General features: G+C 30.7%; 1 protein-coding gene across 1 annotated transcript in view; it reads left to right on the top strand.

The window, feature by feature from the left end:
* Nucleotides 1-814: 814 nt before the first annotated feature.
* The window catches only part of LOC129906709 (uncharacterized), a 125,337-nt gene continuing 102,244 nt past the window's right edge, over nucleotides 815-23,907 (top strand). The window contains exon 1 of the mRNA XM_055982595.1: nucleotides 815-1,571. The gene's annotated coding sequence lies outside the window, so the exon portion shown is untranslated. The remainder of the gene's footprint in view (nucleotides 1,572-23,907) is intronic.

The following is a 23,907-nucleotide window of genomic DNA, read 5'->3' as shown; positions in this document are numbered from 1 at the left end:
TAAAACCACCTTCACCTCCTCTTCCTCCTGCACACTCTAGATTTTCACCTAATTTCTTGACCTGCATTTTGTTCAACTTGATTACCTTCCACAATGTCCTTTAAGAAGGAAAAAAATTATAGCAAATGTCTATTCTCCTTTTTTTCTGTCAAAATATTGCTTCAAGTTATATTTTTCACCACTGACAATTCTCAAGACCTGCGCATTTCCAATACATTCCACAATGAATCTAATTCCACCACACTCAGTTAAATTCCCCATAGAAAGTAAAAAAAAAAAAACTTCAAAAATTTTGCAAAGATTCAAAATTTTCTGCTCGTAAAACGAAATCCGATGCTTCACGAATCTGATACCAGTCAGTTACCTCGGAAGCGTGGCGATGTCAAATTAACCTCCGTCTGTATTTCGATGAGATTTTTTTTTCTTACTGCTCTCTCCCTATAATTGCCGTCTATAAGTGGAAAGAATTCTAATATACTATAGAACCATCCGCCGGTTTTGATTCTAAATAAAAAAAAAAAAAACAAAATAAAAAAAAAAACCATCCCCATCGAATTAAAAAACAAAAAAAAAAAAAACAAAATCCCAATACACAAACCCATCGACCGATAACAAGGCTTTTGAAGTCTCCCATAGATTTTAGAAATCCTCTTTAATACTTCTTATTCAATTTGAGTGAGCCATTGTGAGATTATGTGAATCCTTGTGTGCAGCCTATTGGGGCAGAAAAAAAAGGATAAACGTGAAGTTTCTAAATTATAATTTTTTTTTTTAATTTTTTTTTTTTTTTTTGTAAAAAAAAAAAATATTTTTTTCAATTTCGTCTAGAGAGGATAACGTTTTGAAAGCTTCTGCCATGTAACACGGTGCAAAAGTGTTAAGTGTGCATAGTGTCTTTTGCATTTCAATATTAAATCCCCAAGGGGATTCATGTGTGTGAAATCCTTTTAGAAAAATCACATCTAGATAAAAGGCTAAAAATGAAATAAAAATTCAAAAAAAAAAAAAGGATAAGCGTGTGAATTCCATTAGCTTCGCGTCCTCGTTGTCGGGGTTCTCTTGGTTCTTCGGTTGTCGTTCTCGTCATCCTTATACATCGTCATCATCGTCCTCGTTCATCACTTCACATTTTTATATATTTTGTGACTGTGCACAGTGCAACGAAAACAAAAAAAAAAAAAAAAAAAAAATTGAAAAAAAAAATAAAATAAGTAAAAATTCTAGGACTGCATGTAGGATAAGATAGAAAAACACACACACACACACTACCACCCACTCCCACTCTTAGCCCGCAAAAACACACATATGTACTTTTGTATTTTGCATATTATATGCTATGCATAAGAGGCAGAGGGAATAAATTACTAAAGTGGTACTACACTCAACTCTGAAGACGTCTAAAGTTGACAGCCAGCAACAACAACAACAACAACAGCAACAACATCAACAGCATCACATCAGAGTACTTGAGTTTAGCTTCAGCCAGCTCTTTGCTCCTGCTCCTGAATTTTGATCCTGATTCGTATAGAGAGATTCTTCGTCTTCTTCTGCTGACTCTTCACACAGTTCAGGTGAATATTTGATTTGAATTGGCCGTTTGTGGCAGAGATTTTACCTCGTTTTCATGGTTTTTCTTATAACAAAAATATAGCAGAGTTAAATTTTGCTATGCCTGAATGTGTTGCGGGGATATACTCTTGCCAATCTCCTTGGTCGGTCGTATAGGTAGAGTCCTTTCTGGTGCTATTCATATGAATTTATGCTGATTATACGGGCCAAGGGTATTGAAGAGGGGGGGTATGATATGGCTGGCGATGAGGGTCAGAGGGATGGAAGGGGGGCGGGGATATATGTATATATATGAGTATTTGCTGTGTTTGGAGGATTACGCAATTTCCCACCGGATTTATGTATGTACGCCGGAATTGGGTTGCCTGCTGGGAATTAAGTTGGGATTAGTAGGCAGCAGAGCAGAGCAAAGCGCAGAGTGAGTTGAGTTAAACGTTGTTTGAAGGTATCAAATACGGATACCAGCCAGCTAGGGCGATTCGGGATTCTATGAATGGTGGTGGTGGAGAGGGGGGCTTTGTTTATTGAGGCGTATCACGTGTATAAGTGGAATTTTAAGGACGTACCTATAAACCTATTGTTTAGGATGTTTTGTATGGATACGTACATATACCGGACAAATATCAATGTGGGAAGGTAGGGAGAGGGAAATGTTTTGAAAATAATGTTAATGGCAATGGTGAGTTGTGTTGACAACAACTTTTTTTAAGAGTTATGAAGGTGATTGTTTTTTGAATGGGTTTTGTTTAAAGAGATAATATCTTCAATAGTGGAGGGTAAGATAAGTGTGTACTGAAGTGCAAGGTTATAAAAAAGGTCCGACCTTGTGAACGAAAATATAATAATGGAATAAAAATTCTTGGAATTATCTCTTTTATTTAATGTAAAAAATTTAAACTATTAAAACATATGCTCTGATCTTTATTTTCTTATTATGGAAATTGTTCATAAATATTATTAGAAATAACATTATTATTGAAAGTTGTCATTTCTTCAAATTTTATTAGAAAACAAATGACAGAAATGTGAATATAATTATTCATCATTAGTCTCTTAAAAGAATGACGAATTTTTAATTTTGTGAGGACAGGGGTTTAATACATAAAAAAAAAGAACACACTGAAAAAAATTATAATATGCTTAAAGAACATTCAGCCAAAAATGTATCTTATTAATGGAAACACATGTTAAGACCTTTGACAGTTAAAAAAAAAAAACGTTTAAAAAATTTGATTCGGTTAAAATTCTGGTCAAAACTTGAAACGGACTTTGTAAAACAATTTATTTATCTAACTTATAACTTTTTTACAAGTAAAATATTTGTTAAATATTTTCTTTTTAATATTAAATGAAATTTTAAAAAAAGCAATATTTAAATGCAATATTAAATTAGTAAATACGCCATTATATACTCAGTAACTGATAATTGTATTTCAATATTTATTTTGAAATATCAAATTGTAAATCGGATATGTTAAATATTTTTAACTTGTAAAAATTAAACAAAACAATCTCATACAAAATGTTATTTACTTGTAATATTTTGTTTAGTTTTTGAAAATGGAAAAATAATTTTGTTCAATAAATGGTACTTGTCAATTTTTTTCTAAATTTATAAATAGAAAGTTACTTTAACTGAAAATATTATTAGGTACAACTTAAAAATCATATTAAAAACTATCTTTATAAAAAAAAAAAAATAATTTGGGAAGAAATGAAAAAACTGATAAAATGTCTATTTGTCAAAAGGAAATATACAAAGCAAAAAGTTTCAAACTGGCTGCTTAAATGAAAGTTTGGATTTGGTTTAGATTTTTTGTGTATAACGCGCCAAAAAAGGTTACGCTTTCTTAATAAAATGCATGAGTTGTTCGCATGTTTGTACATACTTGCTTCATATGCAGATTTATTTAAGCTTTTTAAAATAATTTAAATAGTTTCTAATAATTGCTTAGTAACATAATAATAATACAAAAATAAAATAATATTTTGATAATGTTCGAAATTATTATAATAGTTACAGAGTTGCAAAAATATCAATTTAAAAACAATGAATTTGAAATTTAAAAAAAAAATCTATATTGCAAATGAAAAAAAAATTGCATTAAACAAAAAATTATTTAGGTATTGTAAACAAAAAAAATTTTCCATTAAAAGCAAATGCTGTTGCAACTGAAAAATATTTTTTTTTGAAAATAAAATTTTTATTGCAAATAAAAATATCTTGCATTAAAAAAAACTTTTATTACAAATAAAAAAATTTTTTTCTAAAAAAAAATTTCAATGCAAAATGTGTGCATTAAATATTTTTTTTTTTAATTTCTTACAATTTTGACTATTTGGCCTTAAATTCATGTCAATATTATAGTTGAAATAGCTTTTGTAAGGCCAAATAGTTAAAATTGTAAAAAATTCGACTTGCATTTAAAAAAAAATAATATTTAATGCACACATTTTGCATTGAATTTTTTTTTAATTGTAATGGAAAACAAATTGCAAAAAAATGATTTCTTACAACCCTGTACATAGTACATATTATTTTACTTAAATAAACAAACCATAACGTTGGATTAAACATTAAGATCCACATAAAAGCGATTTACAGTAGTTCAAATTTTGAATATATTATTCCCATTCGCTTGACTTATAGTCTAAAACAAAGAACAAATTAACTGTCGAACATATTTTATTTAGCATAACGTGGATTAAACCGACGTTTTGTTAAAAGTGAAAAAGTCACTAGACCAGTTAAAGAAATTAAAATTTTCTATAGTTTCAGCGCAACATCTGTAGGTCTAACAGTTCTTCAAAAGTTGAAAAATGTTTCCCACAAAGTAGATAAGGTAATATTATCTGGGACCTGGGCCAAACGCATACCATCCAAGTGTTGTTTTTTTTTTTTGAAAATTGTATGTGTAGTTATAGAAGAGATATTACCGTGTGAACTTCATATTAAAGAGGCATTTCCCATTAGAGTTAAAAGAGTTCTGTCTAATTAATGAGTAATGAAAACACTTTTAATATATTTTTATTCACGTTTATTGCTTATTTTTGGTTCTGCTTTGCTTATGCTTTCGCAAAATATTCCATGCATGTATAATATGCTTCTATGGCTTAACTATTTAAATTTAAGTACTTATTTCATCTAAATCAGTTAGTAGTTGTATTTTTAAAACTAACACTTTAAAATTAAAAAAAAAAAATTAACCACTATTTTTAAAATTTAATGTTTATATATAAAAAATAATTTAATTATATTAATTAATATTACTAAGAACAATTTTATAGTAGGTATTAGTGACAAGACAAAAAATCTTCAACGACAAAAAAAAAAAACTTGTGGAATTAGGGGATATTTTCTCAAAAGTTAACTTAAACAAAAACGTTCTTTTCTGTTTGAAACATTGTCGGAATATTCGGTTCCACAAATTCAAACAAATATTTTTTTTTTTTAACTGTAACAAATTATACCATTTAATTTTCTGCATCGATTGGAATTTTGAACAAAAAACCTTCTTTGTAAACCAAAAAGGTACGGAGTTGGATTAAAAATTATTATTTAATGGAGTTTGTATTAAAACAAATATTTTGCTTAAAACAAAATCAACATAAACATGTTTCTTTATTTTTTTTTTTAAATTAAAAATATTTAGGTAGTAGTAGTTGTAAAAAAACTAACTGAGTTTAAAAAAATTATTTATTTAACCATAATCAAAAGCTTATGTTGTGCCTTAGAAATAAGTAATTTTTTGAATTATTTTAAATAAAACACCACTGCATGAGTTAAGGAAACACATACATATTCGGTAAAGTTATCCCGACTGCTTTCAAATGATAAATTATCAAATAATTGTATGCTTTTTGAAGTTATACTTCTTATGGGAGGGTGGGTATGAAAATTTACTTTTTGACAAGAATGTCAAAGGGATTATGACGCGATCACCCTGGGTAGCAGGGCTGTCGTTTCACCTTTAGAGTAGGCAGTACTTTAGTATTTAAAAATGCAGTACGCCGCAGTACGGCAAACATAAAACACACAACACGTTGCAAGTTACATATTTCATGTGGCAAGTTGCATGTGGCAAGTCGTATGTGGCAAGTTGCATGTGGCAAGTTGCATGTGGCAAGTTGTATGTGGCAAGTTGCGTGTGGCAAGTTGCATGTGGCAAGTTGCGTGTGGCAAGTTGCATGTGGCAAGTTACATGTGGCAAGTTGCATGTGGCAAGTATTTAAAAATGCAGTACGCCGCAGTACGGCAAACATAAAACACACAACACGTTGCAAGTTACATGTTTCATGTGGCAAGTTGCATGTGGCAAGTCGTATGTGGCAAGTTGCATGTGGCAAGTTGTATGTGGCAAGTTGCGTGTGGCAAGTTGCGTGTGGCAAGTTGCATGTGGTAATTTCCATGTGGCAAGTTGCCAGGGTTGCAAAAAGCTCACATTTCAGCTCAGCTCAAATTTGAGCTAGGTACCATAGCTAAGCTCATTTGTGCTGAGCAGAAAGTGAGCTGAGCTGAAAGTGAGCGCCCCAACTTCCAACGCCTATATCTCGGAATTTTGAAAAAAATGAAAAAAAATTTTTTGATGCCAAAAGGTAGCGAGGACTCTAACCTACATTTGGGTACAACTCCCATCCCTGTAGTGCACTCGTTCTCAAACCGGGTGAACTTAAAGGTAAAAAAAAAGTTAAGCCCGATTCTGAAAAAATAGGTATGATGTGGCGGTTTAACATGGAAGATGATTTTTTAAAAATCTGAGAATGTGCAAAGCGTAGGCCCATGACACAAGCTATCATTGGGCATCACTCCCAAAAATTGCTCTCAAGCGGTTTAGCTTCCAGGAGCGTTCAAAGATTCGGGGATTTTTCGAAAAAAAAATTTACCCCAACTTTCAAACGCGATTTTCTCGGAATTTTGAAAAAAATCGAAAAACCGGATTATACCACTATCGGCTAGCTGAGAATATAAGCTTTCATATGGCACCACTCCCCTGTCTCTAGATCAAAGCGTTCCAACGCCTATATCGCGGAATTTTGAAGAAAATGAAAATAAAATTTTTGATGCCAAAAGATAGCGGGGACTCTAACCTACATTTGGGTACAACTGCCATTCCTGTAGGTCCACGCGTTCTCAAACCGGGAGAACTTAAAAGTAAAAAAAAAAATAGGCACGATTCTGAAAAAATAGGCATGATGTGGCGGTTTAACATGGAAGGCGATTTTTTAAAAATCTGACAATGTGCAAAGCGTAGGCCCATGACACAAGCTATCATTTGGCATCACTCCAAAAAATTGCTCTCAAGCGGTTTAGCTTCCATGAGCGTTCAAAGATTCGGGGATTTTTCGAAAAAAAATTTTACCCTAACTTTCAAACGCGATTTTCTCGGAATTTTGAAAAAAATCGAAAAACCGGATTATACCACTATCGGCTAGCTGAGAATATAAGCTTTCATATGGCACCACTCCCCTGTCTCTAGATCAAAGCGTTCCAACGCCTATATCGCGGAATTTTAAAGAAAATGAAAATAAAATTTTTGATGCCAAAAGATAGCGGGGACTCTAACCTACATTTGGGTACAACTCCCATTCCTGTAGGTCCACGCGTTCTCAAACCGGGAGAACTTAAAAGTAAAAAAAAAATAGGCACGATTCTGAAAAAATAGGCATGATGTGGCGGTTTAACATGGAAGGCGATTTTTTAAAAATCTGACAATGTGCAAAGCGTAGGCCTATGACACAAGCTATCATTTAGCATCACTCCTAAAAATTGCTCTGAAGCGGTTTAGCTTCCAGGAGCGTTCAAAGATACGGGGATTTTTCGAAAAAAAAAAATTTTACCCCAACTTTCAAACGCGATTTTCTCGGAATTTTGAAAAAAAATCGAAAAACCGGATTGTACCGGAATTTTTTTTTTATGATAAAAAAATAAATATTTTACTAAAAAAATAGAAATATATTTACTATCAAAAACACCAAGAGAAAAGATCACGAAAAATTATCTGTCTTATTTATAAAAATAACTATGTGTTAAAATATTTCCATTAATAACTAGAACCAAACATCTTAAGCTATGGTGTTTTATAAAATTTTAAAATATCTTCATATTTCATTATACTTTCCAAATAAAAATCAATGTATCCTCTCACCCATCACAGCTCAGCTCAGCTCACTTTACCTTAGCTCACCCAACAGCTCAGCTCAACCATCAGCTCAGCTCACTTTCAGCTCAGCTCAAATGAGTTGAGCTATGGTACATACCTATCTCAAAAGTGAGCTAGCTCAAAAGGAGAATGGGCATTTTGGACGTTGAGCGGCCATCAATAAAATTGGTATCAAATGAAAGAATTATAGCCCAGGAAAAACTTTTACTATGGACGTTTCGCTGTATTGCGTTAAGAATGCAAGATAATGCAGTATTAATATTGTTATTGCATTGTTCAATGTATGAAGGAAAAACTGATTTATATTTTTATATGGAATATAAAATATGATGCTCTGTCATTTTCCCTGAGCATGAAGACATTAATCTTGAAAATCCGACCAATAGAACTCATAATATAAGATTTTTAAGATAACCATTTCAGGTTCGAAAGTTTTCAAACAATTCAAAGTAACAAAAAATTGAACAACAAAACTCTAAAAATAGGCTTGAATTTGTTGTTTTAAAATGCTTATAGTTTGGGTCCTAGTGGTTGGATATTCAAGATAAAGGTCTTCAGACTCAGGGAAAATGACAGAAAATAATATTTTGCACTTAAAATACACAATTGAGTTATAACATTGAGACATATATAAAGTGTTAAATGCAAAAATGCATTTTATCCGTTATTGAAATACGTCACAGGGATAAAACTTCTGCACAATATATGTAAACCTTAATTACATCAAAAAATAACAAATTCATTCCTGGCCGCGTAACGTCCACGTTTCATACAAACTTGCCCATTCTCCTTTGAGCTGAGCTGCGAGCTGAGCTCAGCTCACTTTTGAGCTTTGTAGCAACCCTGCAAGTTCCATATTGCTACTACTAGTGCTGAAGCACACACAATTCTCATAAAATTACCATATCGCACATTTTATGCGCAATTCATTTACTTTCGTTAAACATATACCGTACGTTCTGAACCGCACAACATGAGTAAATTTCACAGAATAAATTGAAAACTACATGGACGCAAGGAGGATGAAAGAATTAATTTATTTTTCACTTGATAAAAATGTAAAAAACGAAGTGTGGATTAATTAATTTAATAATAGAAATTAAAAATATCAAATGAAATTCATTTATATATGTATACTGAATGAGAAGTATAACTTCAGTCGAGTGTACATGTGTACACACACTCTTTTTTTTGTATTGCTCGTAGATATGGAGTGATGCAAGCCCGGGAGACTTGCCTCCGCTTTCTGAGGCTTTCCCAGCGAATCTCACAGACGGATCAACTAATTAAAAAAGCGATATCAAGAACTGTTCTTTATAACTGTATCTTAATTTTAGAAAAAGTACAGCTGCCTCATAAATGTTTCCCTCCTGTGAGCGCATGAGTTTTTTTATGTTTGCTCAATTTTCCATGGGACTTTTGATTTGAAACGACCTGTAGTTAAACAAAATTTAAAACGTGCGTCTTTTGGATTAAAAATAAATTTTTTGAATATGGGTTAATATGATTTTCTTGGAATCTTACTCTAGTTATTTTGCTATTAATAATTTAAAGTTGACATACCATGATTATTATATAAACAAATTTTCAGTCTTTTTAAATTTTTTAAAAATGTAATTTGAAATTATTATTATTATTTTTTTTTTTTTGGACTAAATAATTTTTTTTAACAAAATCTCGATTAAATATGTAGTACAAAAGTAAAAAAAATTAAAATTATTTTTAATTTTAAAAATAAAAAAACTGTGAAAAAAAAATAAATTCTGTCGTACAAATTAACAACAATTTGGTGGTAGGTACAAAAAATTTTGACGACTCATTTTTTTTTTTGTTAAAAAATTTAAACTTCAATTTGCTTGCTGCTATTACAGCCAGTTTTGGTTGAAACGCATTTTGTTTCAAAATGCATAATATATCATTTGAGCGCTCATTCGTTGGTCGCTCTCATGTGTACAGTGTTTTACTGCTTTTTGGCTTAAGTTAAAAAAAATCGAATTTAAACGGTAAAAAAAATAGTCAGCATATACATATGCCTTCAATTTAAATTTAATTTTATACCCGTTTATTTCATATCTTACCTAGGTAAAGTTTCATTTATTCGTAAAATTATCTAAGTCACAATCAAACGTGAATTATATATTTTGGAGCTTAAAACTGATTGTTCTTTATTTAAAATAAAAATATTTTTACATAAAAGACTTTACCAATATTGAAAATATATTTAACCAAATAGAATTCGAGTCTCTTAAACATTGAAAAACATGACTGGTGTTAAAAAATGTAACATCTTCTTCCGAACTATAAATCATTTTGAAAAAAATTTTAGCTATTTTTCTTAGAATTTTTTTATTTTATTTGTGGGTGAACCAGGAAACAACATTCATATTGTTGTTCAAGAAACTACTTTCATTGAGTTTTAGTTGAAGTTGAAGAACATAATTGGCAAAACAACCACAATAATCAAAAAAAAAAAAAAAAAAAACAAACACAACCCGTTGAGCTCTTAAATTTTTTTTAAAAGTTTTTTGTTTATGGTTTTGTTTTCCTTAAAGATGAGAATCTACACAACATCAAAATGATCCCCTCTTTTAATGCTTTCAAGTCGTCTTGGTCGGTCGTCATCGTTCGTCGTCACCGTCGTCGAGTGTACTTTCAAAAGACGATTAAGTACGAAATGATGAGAAAATTACTCATAAAAAAGTTTTTTTTAATATTTTTTTTACTATTGTTGCTGTTTTTTTCTGTTGTTGTGTCGGTAGCAGAAGTACCTTCTTCCTCTGGATGCTGCCAAAACAAAACACACAACTTGCTGCCGCCTAAAAGTATACTATACAAAATTCCACCTCTGCTAACACAATCTTCCTTAACATCAAGCTACTACCGCGTGCGTCGTGCCGTTTGCCGCCTCTAAGATGCTCTTTTCTTATGATTCCAGAGATTCATTCAAAAAAAGGAAGAAAAATGTCTACACAAAGGACTCCTCCTTGATGCACATTTCCACATTTTCTCTCCCACTCGCTTGGCTCTCTCTCGAGAAAAGTTTATCGTTAACATTAATTAGTATCCTCTTCCTCATCCAGAAAACGGAACTTCTAAGTTTTTTTGAGTTGAAAAACAGGAACAAAAAATGAATATTAAAAAAAAAAATAAAAAAACACAGGACCAAAAGGACTCTACAAATCCTAACTCCTCTTCAAAAAAAAAGAACAAACAACTCAAAAAAAAACTTTTTTTTTTAATGGGAAAATAATTATGCCGTTTTAATATTTCTAACGACGGGAAAATATTGGGAACAAAGACAAAACAAAAAAAAAATCTTTTTTTTTTCCTTTCGTTCACACCAAAGTATGTTGCACAAGAATTTATTACGTGCAGTTTTAATTAATTCAAAAATGTCGACAAAATAACTACGATGTGACCGAAACGAAAACCCACTCTGACGAACACGACCGTCCAAAGGGGATGGGGAGGGAGGTTATGAATGAGAAAATCCATGTGGACCATGATGGTGGAGGAAGCCACATGTGTGCCTGTGCTTGCTGCTGGATATCTAGTGGTATCGTTGTCGTCGGTTGTCGGTGCCACCGAAGCGAAGGCGAATTCGATCGAATCGTTAACTCTGAAATCAATACAAAACCTCCAACACCAGAGATTTAAGCACACACCTGTGCCTCCCATTTCCACACAATCTACAAAAGGAATTTATTTTATTGATTTTACCCCCACCTCCCCTACCAACAATTTCCGTTACCGCCACGCCGGAATAAAAAGCACACAGAAAAAAAAATGAGGCAAAAATTTAAATATTAATCTTTGAGGAAGTGTGTTCGATGGGAAATTTAGTGAGGCGTAACTGTATCCAGTGAATAATATAGGTGAGGTAGGGGTAGAAGGGGTAAGAGGGGGTATTTTGTTATACGAGTATCTCGTTCGTATCGATTTTTATGAATTTTTCTTCTTTTTGTTCTTCTTTGTGAAGAGAGATCAAGTTGGTTGGGTAGGGCAAGAGGAGGTAAAGGGGGTTGGTAAAGTTGTGAAAGAAAATGTCACAGCAGTAGGCTCTTTATCTTTTGTGTCAAGATAAAAATAAAGGGGAAGCTGGAGCCGAGGGAGCCTTAGACGAGAACAAAATCGATTCGGGTAAAAAATATAGGCACTATATAGGCAAACAGGCACTTTCCCTGGCACACACAAAAATGTTGTCCTAATTTGTGAAGTAGTGAAGTATTTTTTTTTTTTATCTTATATTTTTTTTTTTTTTTGAAGTGGTATGACAGGAGTGCAAAGAAAATCCTACTTGGGACATTATTACTTAAGAGAAAGCGGAATTGGGCCAAAAGCCTATGAAGTATCCTAACCTACAAGCAGCAGCTTCCATTACATATACTCGAATATGTATGAAAGTTTATTTGTGTTATATACGAGGTGTGTGTTAGGTATATTTTTGAGGATGGAAAATAAATGTAAGTCAAGTTTGTGTGTCGTGAAAGTAATTTTTAAGGACATTAAAGTTAACGATAGGTTCATTATATTTGTTAGTGTGTGTTAAAGTATTTTGTATCTGTGTTAAAGTTTTCTGCGTTTACAAAAAAAGGGGGGAGTGATATATATTTTCTTCTTCCTCTCATTTTTCTGATGATATTGAAAAAGTTGTATCTTAAACGCTTTTATAGAGGTTTGTTATTTTTTGTTTATGTTTGCTTGAGTAATTTTAATTAGAAATGAAGGAATTTTCCTTTACACGCAATATTGAACGACAAAGTGGTACATAATGGAGAAAATTATGATATCATTATAAGCTAAAGCAGCTTTTTTCGGTTGGTTGTATTAAGAACAATTTGACACGTGGTGCCTTTTAAATAATTGAGGCAGATATGAAGGTAGGTAGAGAATATTAGAAGGTATTAGTAAGTAGTAGGTGCGTAGGGATAAAAACACAGTTTATTGTGTTTATTATCACCAGAATATTAGACACATTTTTGGTTGAAAGATTTTTTGGGGTTCTTAAGTGTTTATGTGAATAATGTGTGTTGAGATTTCTTAATTTGGTGGTAAGGAAGTTAGGTGGGTAGGTGGGAGCAAAGCACTTAAAATAATAAATTGCTTCTTAAATCTTTAGCTTTACCAATATGAGGTTACACGTTTTAAGAAAAATATTTTTAATGATGAATTAAAAATCGGTACATTTAGTATCTCAGATTTTATTACCAAGGTGGGTTGATTTCATTAAAAATTAATTTTGCATCAATGATTAAAAAAAGCATGCAACGGTTTTCAACGAATAGACCTTCCAGTAAAAAGATATGTATGGTAATTACTATGGGTTAAGTTTTAAATGGCTGGTTAGTTATAAAATTATTTGAAAAACAAAACATATTCAAAAAAAAATTTGTTAGGTTTTTTTTAATAATGTACTCTTTGAAGTTTATTATTCAAAATTTGACAAAATAGTCGAACGAAATCGGTTAAAGTTCAAGTTTCTTAGCAGACAAAAATATTACTCATACACCACAGTGACCCATTTCGATAAAAATAATTGAAGAAAGGTTTTATTTTATGAAAATAAGATGAGATAATATCCATTTATACTAAGTATTTAGTATTTTATTTTTGACGATTTTGAAAAAATATGTTTTTGTTTTCGGATTTATTAGTTCTAGTTCTTATAATTTGTAATTCCTGTATTAATAGTTCTACTTATATTTTTAAATATTCAAGTAATTAATTCTTCTTTTGTTTCTTAATTTTTGAAAAAGGGACCCAACAAAAAAAAAATGATATTAAAATTGGATTCAAAAATACTTATCCTTTTATTCTTTAAAACCAAAGGATTGCAAGTCAAGAATCTGTATTTTAAAATTTTCGTTGGTCTATAGTTTTTATATCAAAAAGTTACTAGAAAAATATTGCTTTAGGCATTCTCTAAAACACTGATCTGTGGTGTTATTTTTAGTATTTGCAAGTTATTTTAATAACTGTTTGTTTTAACTTATAGTAAATCGATTCTCGATTGTTTTTATGCAATGTAATATAGAATTTTAGTTCATATGTTATGTTTTTTTTTTTATATATTTTGTCTTGGAAAATGATGTATCTAGTCAGCTTCAAATTCTAATTTTTATCTAAATTATTCTATACGTTTCTAAAACAAAAATGATTCAAGATTTAATTCAATCATACCTACATTATTTCAAAACAAAATATGACGATAACTTCACAATTTATAGTGCAAGTGCAATCAACAGTGCAAGTTAAGACGATTTCAACTAAAATTTTTGTAAAAATATTTTAGTTATAATTTTGAAAAAATTCGTTGGTTTTTTATAGTTTTTATAAATTATATTCATATGTATCTTAACCTGATCCTATTTAAATCGCAAATCATATTTATTTCTTTAGTTAATCGTTATTCACGTATTGGTTATTTAAAATACCTACCTAATATGAAAGCATGACATCGTATAAAAAAAAATATAATTTTTGAAATAAAAAAGTACGTATACGTCAAAGTGACCAATTTAGGAAAATACGTTTATACTTGCGATAAAGTTACTTGCCAGGTTAAAGTTTTGCGAGACATAACTAAAAGTTACAAAGAACTCGAAAAAGTGGGTCTTGAAGCTCTATTTCCTCTAAAAAAAAATGGTGTATTAATATTACCTAGGTGAACGTATATTTTATTCCTTCGATTTTTTTTTAATTATTTTTTGAAATATTAGTCAGAGACTGAGTAATATTTTCTAAAGAATGTCTATATTCTTCTTAAGAAATGAATAAATATTTTTATGTATAAAAGCAAAATATATTATACGAGTAAAGGGTAGGAAAGAAATGCTAAAGAAAAAAAATAAACAAACGAAAAATCTGAATTTGATTTCTATGGTGATGACTCGAAAATAATTGAAAAATAAAATAAAGATATTTACTGCCCAATTATACAAATAAAAAGATGTGAATAGAATTTTAAGTTATGAATTGCTATCATATAAACTGGACATTTCTGATGCATCTTCACCTAGTCCTACAACAATATTTTCAGTAAAGTTATCCCAACTGCCTATAGATGATAGATAATTAAATAATTGTATGTTTTTTTTGTATTGCCCACTGAAATGGAGTGATACAAGCCCGGGAGACTTGCCTACGTTTTCTGAGGCTTACCCAGTAAATCTTACAGACGGACCAATTAATTAAAAAAAGCGATATCAAAACTGTTTTTTATTATTTTATCGTATTTTAGAAAAAAGTGAGCAAATGAGTTTTTTTTTATTTTTGCTCAATTTTCCATGGGACTTTTGATTTGAAACAACCTATATTATATACTAAAAAAAAAGGATTTTCAAATATTATTAAAATGTTAAAAGTTTAATGTTAAAAAATTAAAAAAAAAGTAATTATTACTCTTTTCTTGTAATTTTTGAAATAAAACTTTTAACATTTTTATTATTTTTAAATATTACAGTTACACTTAAATATTTATTTATTTTAACTCAGGAATCTACTATGTAATTTTTTTTAAATCTTAATGGATATTGAAACAAAATAATGTGTTTACTGAGTCTCAAAAATTAATTTATTCTTACAATTCTCCATTCTTGTTTTTTTTTTTTCATATAATTCATTTAAAAACTTAAGGGATACCAATTATTTCAGAAAATATAAATAAGTAGTATTTCAGCAAATATTTATTTCTGCTTTCGTAGCAAATTAAGAAACTACATTAAAAAAAAAAACTAGAATATAATGTTCTAAACTTATCATTAAAAATGCATGGAAGAATTACAAAGTCATTTATTTATTTATTTATTTATTTCGTCTATAAGTACATAAATACATAATACATACTACTTTCTTAGACATAGATACAAAAATATAAAATTATAATAAATAATAATTATTTCTCTACGCCAATCAATCGATAACATAATATGTTTTTTGAATACTTCTTTTGTAGAATCAAGTTCGATTACATCAGCATATTTGTTAAAAAAGTGACAAGCTTTAGCAATCGGTTCATTTAATCCGTAATTTGTCAAATGTTGTAGGATGAAGAAAAATTGATTAGCCCTCGGTCTTAGACAACGTCCAGGTGTATGTCTTATAAATTGTTCTAATAAAGGAGCACAATTAATATGACCGGTTATTACATCTCTAGCGAGTGAAATCAAAAAATAAATTCTCCTGATTTCAAGGGGTTTAATATCAATCAACGCACACCGATCAATATATGTTGGTAACGGGTGGGTCCATTCAAGTTTCAGAAGCGAATATTTCGTTAGTCTTTTCTGTATTCTTTCAATTCTATTCGACGCATTTTTGTAGTAAGGAGACCAGACTACACAGCAGTATTCTAAAATCGGTCGAACTAAACTTATAAATAGCGACTTAATTGTATAAGGACACTTAAATTCCTTAGAATTCCTGAACAAAAATCCGAGCATAGAGTTTCCTCTAGACACGATATAGTCCACATGCATTCTAAAATCTAGTTTGGAATCGAAGATAACTCCCAAATCTTTGTGATTGAAAACTCTTTGAAGAACGTTATCAGATATAAGGTAATCAAAGAAAATCGGACTAAAAGACCTAGTAAATGTAAGAACACAACATTTATTAATATTTAAATCAAGGTCATTTAAAAGACACCATTTTGACAAGGAGGTTAAATCATTTTGGAGTTGCACACAATCTGAAAATGAATTGATTGCTCTGTAAATCTTAAAGTCATCAGCAAATGAAAGGCATTGTGAGTCTAAAACAAAGCTAGGTAAGTCATTAACAAAGAGTATAAATAAGAGTGGACCCAGATGACTGCCCTGAGGAACCCCTGAATAATTCGAGATTATTTCCGATTTAGTTTGACCAATTTTAACTGATTGTACTCTGTTTTCTAGATAGCTTTTGATCCAGTCAAATATCTGAGAGTGAAATCCTAGAGATCTAAGTTTTGACAAAAGAAGTTTATGGCTAACTCTATCAAAAGCCTTTGAAAAGTCGGTATATATGACGTCTACTTGACTTCTTTTTTCGATTGTGTTAATACAAAAGTTTGTTAGTAGTGTGAGGTTTGTTGCTGTGGATTTCCCAGTAACAAAGCCATGTTGAAAGGGCGATATATATGCTTTCAATGCATCATACATTTTAGTTTTTACCAATGATTCGAAGACTTTTGGGATCAATTAAAGTTTAGCAATTGGCCTATAGTTTTCAATTGATTGCTTAGAACCCGATTTTTGAATTGGGGTTATGAATGAACTTTTCCAGGAATCAAGAAAAACCCCAGTTTGGAGAGATAAGTTGAAAATTATATGGAGGGGCTTACATAAATTTGTCATACATTTTTTTAAAAAAATTTCTGGAATATTATCAGGAGGCAAACTCACACTATTTTCCAATTTGCCGAGTGCAGAAAGAATTTTTTCTTCTGATATATATATGTAACCCATATCAATTATAGTCGGAATATTATAGTTCAGTTCCGAATGAGCTGGATTAGATCTAAAATTAGATCGAAAAAATGACGCAAACAGATTACATATTTTATTGAGATCACTACTACCAATACCTTTATAGGTCATATAAGCCGGAATATCAACAGATTTGCGCTTAGAGTTTATGTATTGCCAAAAACACTTTGAGTTGCTTTTCATACTTGATTCCAAGGACCATACATATTGCTTGTATAAGAACTTTTTGAGAAAGTCGTATTCTCTACGTATACGGCAATATTCGCTTCGAAAACCTGAACCAACCTTACTCATTTTATACGTTTTGCTCAATGTGTTCTTTAATCTCGATAAGCTTTTTGTAAACCAAACGGGCTTATTATTTTTCTTCATCCGTTTAACAGGAATATAGGAAGAAAAAGCTTCATATATAATGTTTTGAAAAGTCTTATAATTTCTTTCTAAGTCCTGGAAACATAAGACCACATTCCAATCTACGCTGTTTAAAAAGTTATTTATACCAATGTAATCGGCCTTGACAAAGTCATACTTATAACCTATTTCTTGATTGGAACAGTCAAAATTATAAAATCTTAGGCACTTTAATTCAAAGCGTAAGGCTTTATGATGAATACAATTATTTAAAAAAGGAAAAGCTTCTTCAATTTCAAGGTCTTCTTGCACAAAAACAAGATCTAAAATTCTACCGATGGAGTTAACAACATTATTCATTTGTATGCAATTTAAAGCTGACATAGTGTCTAATAACAATGTTTCATTTAAATTAAATTTGGGGGTAAAATCTAGAATACACTGTGGTGTATGTGATACATTATATTATATATACCTATATTTTTTTTATCTTAATTACTGGTATTTCAACAATTTTTAATGCTGTCAGGTGTTGCTTCGTTTTAGAATTTTTTTCGATATTCTTGATTTTGAACTTATTTGTTTTTATTTAAAAAACAGTGAAACCAAAAACCAATGATATTTAATTTTTTTAATTGTATTCATATTGAAGTGAAGAATAACCATAAAAAGTAAAAAGTTTTCTTGAAATACAAAATTGATCTCCTTTTGAATATTCATTGTGAATACCTAAGTTAGAAGAGGATTTAAGTTGCCAATTTTATCTGAATATTTTATTTTCGTTCGAAAAACATCAACAACCTTTAAATCTTGCCTTCTGATCTTCATATAATTTTTTTTTTCTTTCCTTTATTTCCTTACAGAACAAAATCCAAGTTCATTGGCTATCTACAAACCTAAGCAAAATTCATTGAACTTTTTAATCTCCTTAAATCCCTTCCTTAAACCCTCTTTAAGACGACATTCTTGGGCTATAACCTTTCAAGAACAAATGAAAAGATTTCAAAATAAGCCAAATCACTTTTCAACTTAAAGAACAGCCATATATCTGTTGTGGAAGGGTTTGGCCAACGACGACGTAAGAAGGGAATTACATACCCAAGACATTCATTTTCACATGCCTAATCCGATAGTCAAGGTTCCTAGAGTACCCGAAGTCTACATACCTGTCGCAAACTGTCTACCTTTTTTACCCATTTTATAAACCGTAAGGTTGAAACAAGCTGTCTTTTCCCTTAACTTTTCTTTTATCCTCACTTAAAGCAGAGAGAGAAAACACAAGAACAAAAAAAATAAACCTACGTCGATTTTGAAATTTGATTCCGAACTTGATGCTTTTTGCAATACAAAACAATAACAACTACAACACCACATCCTTCAAATGCACTCGCTTTAAAATGTTGCGCTCTGTCTTGTTGTTGTTGAAGCGTGTCCCGCGAGTGAATATTCAATTATTCCAGCAGAAAAAGTCAAGAAGCTGAAAGAATATCTTATGGATGAAGCTATATGAAATGCTAGATTACCTTCTAAGTCATTTCCATGGAAGTGACATAATATGAAATAGCAAGCAACCCTCTGAAACGAAAAGAGCGCACTTCTATCACTTGCAGAGCTTCACTTGAATTCACTTTCTCTCTGTGTCGGAGCGCTTTTCGCTTGTGGATGGTTTATTTTTAATTTTTTAAATTATTTTCTACTTTTTTTTCAGTTTAACTTGGTTGGGGTTATTTTTTCTGTAGGTACGCATACCCAAGACCACCCACCATCAAGCTAGGCTAGGCACAACAAGTCCGCCCTTAAAAATAAAATAAAAAAAGAAAAGTTGAAAAAACAAGACATAACCCTTGTTTTTTTTCCCAAACGAGCAGTTTTAATCAGATTTGTGAGTCTGACGGGGGCAATGAGCTGCTTATGTTGATAGTTACTGCCACTGACATCGTCAACGTCTTCATAGTGTAGTTTCGTAGAAGACTACAAAAGGACTACATGACGGCACTCTGACAACATCCACGTCGACGAACGACGCCCTATTCGGGTTATAGTAAGAAAAATACATGTCGAGCGTCGAGGATTATGGGTGATTTCAAATATGTACATTTAGAAAATCTCACTCAGGAAAAAGCGTTACGTAGCAGCACCAGAAGTGTAAACCCAGCAGTAAAAATGAAGGTGTTGAAGGTGTTTTTTTCTGGCTCTAAACCTGTCAATTATTAAGAGAAACTAAAAAATGACATAAAACATTTCATGTAATGGCTGGGGTTTTAATGTTCGTTCGTTGGCACAAATGGGACGACACGTTGTGATTTTCATAAAAGCTTTTACGATACGAGAAGTTGGGTTTCCGAGTAGTAAGTGGTCTATTTTTTTTTGTTTTTTTTTTTTTGGTTTTCGTTTTATTTTAAATAATGTATGTAGCTTAATAAGAATGAAAATCGATACAATTAAGTTGGAACATTTAAGAAAATGAAACAAAAAGGGATTAATGTGTATTACGGTCAGGATAGTACTTCTAAATCTTGTATTTGGGATTTTGTGATATTAACCTTTCTTGGCACTTTTAAAAATAATTTTATTTTAATGGTATTGATGCTAGGAACCTGAGGTAAATTTTGAAATTAAGAAAAAAATGTGAGTAAAATAAAATATATCTATTTTCTTTTAATGGAATATCGTAGAATTGAGAGCTATTCATTTCAGTTTTTCAATATTAGTCAAAAAAATTTTACACATACGCCACAGTGATTCAATCGATAATAGCTTCTTAAAGTCTGAGTCTTTTACAACTCTTTTTGAATTCAACAAACAAACAAAAATATAAAATGAAATAAGAAAAATAAGCAGTCTTCGTACTTTATTCAATAAAAACATTGAAAATAGAAAAAAAAAAATTATCATTATTAATTTTAAGTTAATTGTTTTATTAAAATAAAATATGTTATGCAGACAAATTTAGTGCTTCTTTTATCAAAAAAAAAAAAAAAAAATTACCAGACTGGGTCCCAAGTACTTACTCCTATGGTAAAAGTTGCTTCGATTTATTAAATTCACTAAAGGATATTTTAAATTTAACTTTGTATTAAAATTAAATATATCTAAACTGAAAATAATATTAAACATAATTTTTAGTTACAAAACCATGTTTCAAATGGTTTTGTCAGCCAAATAAAATATGCCATTTAATTTTTTGTGAATCAAATAAAAAAAAAGTAAATTGTTAGAGATTATTTAATCAAATTGTTTTTTTTTTTATAAATAAACATTTTGTAAAATTTTTCAAAAAAATGATATGCAATTAAAATGCAAATACCATGACTAGAAACTAACTTTCAAAGAAATTCATTGGTCTGTTTTCAAAATGTTGATTCCAAGAAATATTTGTCCAATTTCTTGTTTGTTCAAAATGAATGCTACTTAAACGATTTTTGTACAAAATTATTCATTGTAATCGGTTTAGTAGTCAGAAATCAAGAAAATGGTACCGTTAATATCGGATCAAAATACATTTTTGTTTAATTCAAAATTAGTACCTAATGTCGTTTTAGCCTTTTTTGAATCAAAAATCTTTTATAATTGGTCTATGACAAAAATAGGTACCGTTCATTTTGGTTCTTAAAAACAAAATTTAATTTTCCTCTCCAGGATTACACTGAAAACTCTTAACTTACAAGTTTGACGCAAATCGCTTGAGATATAGAGGAAGCTGAAATGATTGTTAATCAACCCTTATATTAAAATTAAAAATAATTTGTTTTGGAATTCCAAAAATTTATTTTAGAAAAGGTTGGTTTTTGATTGATATTAAAGTACATAATTACTTACATCATTTGTATCTCACATTCTAAAAATTTTCTAGACACTTAGTATAAACGTAAAACAGTTATAAAAATGGGTCTATGAGTACGGTAGAGTTACTAACGAAAAAAAAAAAAATTAGGTAAATATTCATCGATATCCTCAAAGTATCCTCAAAGTAACAATTGATTTTCTTTTTCAAAATGATTAGAGTTTTGATCGTAAAAAAAGCAATACCTCGAAAATGATACTTGGACGCTCATTTTTATCAATTGAAAAATGTGTTTCTTTTTTATTTTGCCTATTTAAAAAAAAAAAAAAAATTAACTTAACTTAAAACTTTGTTGAAATCAGCTACCTGTAGTAGTTTACGAGAAAGTAAGAAATCAAGACAGTGTTTCGATGACAGGTACTGTTACTTCCTAATACCAAATCGTTTTTGAGAAAATAAGTTTTCTCATATTGAATATTATGTGATATATATTGATCCTCAAATAATTTCAATTTCCCTTCTAGGGACACCCACAAATTAACTATCAAGTAAGAAGAAAATTGATCCACTGACAAAATTGTTAGATGCACTTTTTCGCATAGGAAGGATTGTCGTTCCGAGTTTTTTGAAGCTTTTTCTATTTTTATTTTCTTGATTAAATTTTTTTTTCATTATCTTTCTGAAGTTCTGAAGTTTTGTGACATTACGCACTGTACTAGCTATTTGAAAGGAACAATATTGGTATATTTGAAAATATAAAAAAGTTGGTCATCTTTACGTTTTTGAATATTTTCATTTAAAAGAGTTCAGTTTAAAGAATATCGAAATATAAAAGGATTCGAATCTGGGTAGTTTTCCTGCATTTTTTTTAACATTCAATACTTAGTGGTATTATTGAAACGAGGCCATTCAAGCTATCAGAATTTTTTGAAATGTCCACGACATGGTGCTATAACGCAGTTTCTTAAAATTGAGAAGTGTTACAGTTGAAATACCAGAAAATTAAAATAGTCTACAAGAAATACTTTGTGGTATCAGGAAAAGATCTATTTCCTCCTTTTGTTATCAATGATATGAAGAAAAAAAAAACATCAACTCAGATGTTCTCTCGAAACTCGATAGCGAGAGTATAAACCTAAACCATTTGTTAACCATCTAGTGAAATATTATCATCTTTAAGGTCCTTCTTCTCACAGTAAGTCTCATATTAAAAACCCATAAAACTTGAAATATTTTAACCATAAAATTGTTTACCAACTTCCCTATGGGTAGGCAATAGGAGTATGAAAAAGATATAAAAATCTTCAAGCCTAACCAAAAACCAATTATCTAACCTCTTTTTCTTCTATATAAATGTAAAGCTAATAAAATTTCCAAAGCAAACAAAAATGAAAAAAAAAAAAAAAACAGTTCAACAGTATAATTTTCCCATAAAACACCAGCCACTTAACACTCTTTCCTGCAAAATAGCTATAAATTTCAATTACAATTAAAACATCCATTCCAAGTGTGCTCCATCACATCACAGTCGACTCGAGTCGAGTCGAGTAGACTCTAGTCAAGTATTGTACCGCCAAAACCTATACACATAAATTGTATAGATATACATAAATTTTCTATTTTCCAGAGAGCAAAACCATCAGTGAAATTGCAACAAGAGCCTATAACGTAACTACCTAACCTAACCTATAGACTAAAATTGTGCTGTTGGAAGAAATCTGTCTACTCCAACGCCTCACCCGCCACCGTTGCCGCACTGGGATTTCAATTAAATTTCGTAATTCCATCAAATTGAATTACCAGTATTTATACCTTTGTACCGTATGCCTGATGGCATAGCTTAAAAACCTTGCACAGTACACAGCAAAGTTGTAGTTGTAGTGTAGTAGGTACATTTAGTTCTGTGCAATCTTTACATTTGCCCTATAGCCAAGCAAAAAAAAACAACCTACTCCCATCATCCTCACTCAACTCTCGACCTATTTCCACCTCTCTCTTCTATACCCTTTAGGTTGTATACCCTACCCATTTCTCTGTAAAGGTGTATGTACTTAATTCTGATGGTGCCCTCTTGCATCTTCTGGCACAGCAACCTTCTGCATTGGGGCCTCTTGTGTATTTTATGTACCGGAGAGCCTGCTTCTATAAATCTACCCTGTTAAATCTCTTTTTGCCCAAGTAGATCTACTACAGTTACTATAAATAAAACGGGAATGTCGACTCTTCTTTAACTGGCGAAGTTAGAGTACGAGTATTTGTCTCTCCAAGGAGAGCACAATTAATTCTTACTTCCAAGTTTCACGGGGTTTTATTTAAAATGACAAAAAAAGTAATACAAAAAAAGTTACAAGTAAAAATGGGCTAAGGGGACAGAGACAGAGACTGACTACATTTACACAAACACATTCATAAGGTTCCAGCTGGTACTGCTTGCTACTGCCTTCTTTGCTTCTTCTCCGCAAACATGAGATGTTAACAGAGAGAAGCTTTATTGTCTTTGGGCTATTGTTCTGCTTTTTCGCTTAAAAGGAATCTCGACTTAATGCAATTTTCAGGGTGAATTTTTTTTAAACAT

This window comes from Episyrphus balteatus, chromosome 1, assembly GCF_945859705.1.
Source record: "Episyrphus balteatus chromosome 1, idEpiBalt1.1, whole genome shotgun sequence".
Taxonomy (NCBI): Eukaryota; Metazoa; Arthropoda; class Insecta; order Diptera; family Syrphidae; genus Episyrphus; species Episyrphus balteatus.
This window is presented reverse-complemented; position numbering and strand designations above follow the sequence as displayed.